Below are 4045 nucleotides of genomic sequence, written 5' to 3'. Positions count from 1 at the left end.
CCATTTCAGTGTCCTGCTCCCTCCCACCCACTCATGTGGCCTCTCAATGCCTTTGTGCTTCACTTTCTCTTTTATTTCTTTGGCTGTGCTGTAACCCTCCTCTTCTAATACAGCGTTGATGTGCACTGTCCTTTTATTGATTAACTTCTGGGCTCGATACTGAGAATCTTTAAATCAGAAACTATAAATATTCTTTCTAGTGACCAGTCCCAACCTTAAGCCATCCAGGAGCCTACAGAGTATTGCCTCATTAGAACAAAAGACGTGCCTATTGCCTAGGAAATCCCACAGGGTTGGGTGACTCTCTGTAAGAGGCTCGTATTGGTCTCACCACTCAGGAAGTTACAAGCGGTTTAAGAGCTCTGTATCAGGAACTGTGGGTGGAGACCAAGCCTGTATTTCTTATTATGTCACCTTCCCAAGTCTTTACTTTTACATGAGGAAACATGTCAGAAAGACTAAGTGACTTGTCAGTAGTTACAGAGTCAATGTGTAGCAAAGCCAGGACTAGAATTCAAGTATCTTCACAGGACAAGAGTTTGGCCACTCTGTAATTTTGCTTCCAGGTATATCCATACTAGTTTATCTCAATTTTAGATTCTCCTATTACATTGATTAAAAAGTCACAATTAAGTTTACATTAAAAAAACAAACTCACCTCTAATACTATATTCTCTGTTGAAATACTTTGCTAGCTTATCTTTAGTTGGCTTTATGTACTCTGAGTTATTAGCCATGGGCACCACAGTTGTCTTACTATTCAGTCTGAATTTTAACTATTCATTTAGTATGACTTCAAGAAAATCTACTGCCTGCCTTGAATCGTGGTCCATCTATTCTGCCCCATGTTCACATATCAGACAGCTCACACAGCATTTTGAACTGAAAATATTATCAACATGAAATATCTAAGAAGCTCTAGTCAGTGGTAAAAAATGAACATAATGCAAGTATCTGCATAGCCCAGAACTCATACCCATTGAATCAGTATTCTCCAAAGTCAAATTCTCTTCCTTTCTGGATTGTTGATGGTTAAAGGATGAAACTAGAAAATAACCAGAGGAGTTAGGACTTACCTTCCTATAATCAGGAACGGGTGAAATAAACTCTTCCAGTTCAGCTAAAGTGTGCACAGCGATGATGCTAATAGGCGTAATGGAGCCTATTAGGACAGCTGCACTCCGTTCTCAGCCCCCAGTCTTCTGACCCAAGGGAAACCACTTCAACCCTGTGAGGCTCTGTCTCTTTAATTGTAAAGTGGGATTATTAGGTGTTCAGTTCACAGTGAAGATGTAAAGAGACTGGCGGTATCAGTCAGGGTCCCAGCAAGGAACAATCCAGTTCAGATGTCTCAAGACACTATCATTAAGGGGGCTATTTACAGCATTGTGGTCAAGGGAGGGCAACCAGCAAAGGATAAACTCAGAGATGAACAGAGTAGGAAGTCTTCCCCACTCTAGACCTGAAGGGGAAGAGGCAGGAAATAGTGCTACCAGAGCCCAGACAGATCAGGGGCCATGGTGGGAGCCACATAGGAGGAACAAGTAACCAGACCTGGGAAGTCAGATGCTCCCCGTGGACTATGAGCCTGTTAGGAAAGCAGAAGCATCATTGGCAGGCTGCATTCTGTAGGAGAGCACCCCAATCTCACCAGATACCATCAGGATATAGTGCCTGCTGGCACTACAATGGAGCCTGCATTAGGCCCTTCCAGTCTTATCAGCCCAGCTGCTTCTGGGTGGTGGGCTATGGTGGCAACATGGGTGAAGTCCAAGAGTGCACATGAGCACACCTTTTGTTGAAGAATGAATCCCTGAGTAGGAAGTGATATTGTGTGTGCTGTAACAGATATAGGGTCAAATGAGAATGAGATGGTTGGATAGTATCATCGACTATTCAGTAGACATGAACTTGAGCAAACTCTGGGAGATGATGAAGGACAGGGAAGCCTGGCATGTTGCAGTCCACAGGGTTGCTAAGAGTCAGACATGACTGACTGAACAAGGGTCAAATGTAGAATTAAAACACAAGACCATCTTCCCAGGCTCAGGTATACTGTCCCGTGGGCCTTGAAACAGCACTGTCTGCATAAAATAACAAAGCCTCATCTGGCTCCTCCAGCTCTTGATCCTGACCTCTCGTCCTAAGGGCTGGAATCTCATCCAAGGGGCCAAAGGGGCAGGCCAGCTCCCCACTCCTCAGACTCTCCCTCTCACCCATCTCTCCCAAGACCCCAAGTGTTAGTTGATCAGTCATGTCCAACTCTTTGCGACTCCATGGACTGAAGGGCACCAGGATCCTCTGTCCATGGAATTCTCCAGGCCAGAATATTGGAGTGGGTTGCTGTTCCCTTCTCCAGGGGTTCTTCCCAACTCAGGGATCGAACTCAAGTCTTCTGCACTGCAGGCAGATTCTTTCACAACTGAGCCACCAAGGAAGCCCCCAAGTCCCCAGGACCTTATCAATACAACTAACAAAGGAACAATCTCCTCCTTCACTGCAAACCAAAGTTCCCGTGCACAACAATGGAGGTAGGAAGATACCCGGAAGGTAGGGTGTTGTTCTGGAACCTCTGCTTAGCCAGGGGCCAATGGAGTTCATGGGGAGGGGAGGGGAGGAATGCTGTAGGACTCTTTCTCACCAGTAGCACCTGAGCTGTAGCCACAAAGGCCTCTCATACTTGGGTAGGAGCACCCCTGGACAAGCTGTGACTCACAGTGCTCATGCTGCCACCTGTTCAGAGCATGTGAATTCTGCAAGCAGCATTTCTAAGTCTTCTCTTCCCTGATGCTGAGAGGAACAGAAAAAGAGGCAGAAGAGGCAATGGTCCAAATTTGATCATTTTTTCCCCTTTGCTGACCTGGCCCCTTCTGAACCTGCTGCTGCTGTGGGAATGTTTGCAGACAGCACAGATTTAGGGTGCCCTCCCGTCACACTTCTAAGTCGTTTCATAATTACAATCCCTTCCTCCAAACTAGGCTTGCTCATGCTGCTGCTATGCTGCTAAGTCACTTCAGTCATGTCCGACTCTGTGTGACCCCATAGACGGCAGCCCACCAGGCTCTCCTGCCCCTGGGATTCTCCAGGCAAGAACACTGGAGTGGGTTGCCATTTCCTTCTCCAATGAATGAAAGTGAAAAGTGAAAGTGAAGTTGCTCAGTCGTGTCCCACTCTTAGCGACCCCATGGACTGCAGCCTACCAGGCTCCTCCACCCATGCGATTTTCCAGGCAAGAGTACTGGAGTGGGGTGCCATTGCCTTCTCCGAGGCTTGCTCATAGGTCATCCCAAACTTCAAGTCTTAAAAATGTTCTCTTATGACTATGAGCTTCCTTGATGGTTCAGGCAGTGAAGACTCCGCCTGCAATGCAGGAGACTTCGGTTAGATTCCTGGGTGGGAAGAATCCTCTGGAGAAGGGATAGGCTACCCACTTCAGTATTCTTGGGATTACCTGATGTTTAGACGGTGTAGTAAAAAAAAAAAAAACCGCCTGCAATGTGGGAGACCTGGGTTCGATCCCTGGGTGGGGAAGATCCGCTGGAGGGAGGAGGGCACGACAACCCACTCCAGTATTCTTCCCTGGAGAATCCCCACGGACAGAGGAGCCTGGCGGGCTACAGTCCACAGGGTCGCAAAGAGTCGGACACGACTGAGCGACTAAGCACACAGCATACACGGTGGTTGGAACTAAAATTAAGATAATCATGCCTTCGCGCACAAAACTTCCCACTGCAGTGCAGCTGTTCTGAGAAGCTACTGAAATAAAAGAGCACTATACGCCCCTAACTCACACCTCTTCCAAGCACCAGGAAAGGACGGTTATGTTAACTTGAGGCAGGAGAAATACTCTTCAGAATTGCGTGAAACCGAACCAGGGCTCTCTTCCTCTGCGCTTGCGCAGGGGAAGACGGTCCTCCCCGGAAGGAAGCCCGGTCCTCCGGGTTTTACGCAGACGCAGAGCTCTACCTCCGGGCGGAACTGGGGCGTCCCGGGCCCCTGCAAAAGCTAAACACCCGGTGTGAAAGGAAGGTGGCCCCGGGCGGGG

This window comes from Bison bison, unplaced genomic scaffold, assembly GCF_000754665.1.
Source record: "Bison bison bison isolate TAMUID 2011002044 unplaced genomic scaffold, Bison_UMD1.0 scf7180017864461, whole genome shotgun sequence".
Classification (NCBI taxonomy): domain Eukaryota; kingdom Metazoa; phylum Chordata; class Mammalia; order Artiodactyla; family Bovidae; genus Bison; species Bison bison.
This window is presented reverse-complemented; position numbering follows the sequence as displayed.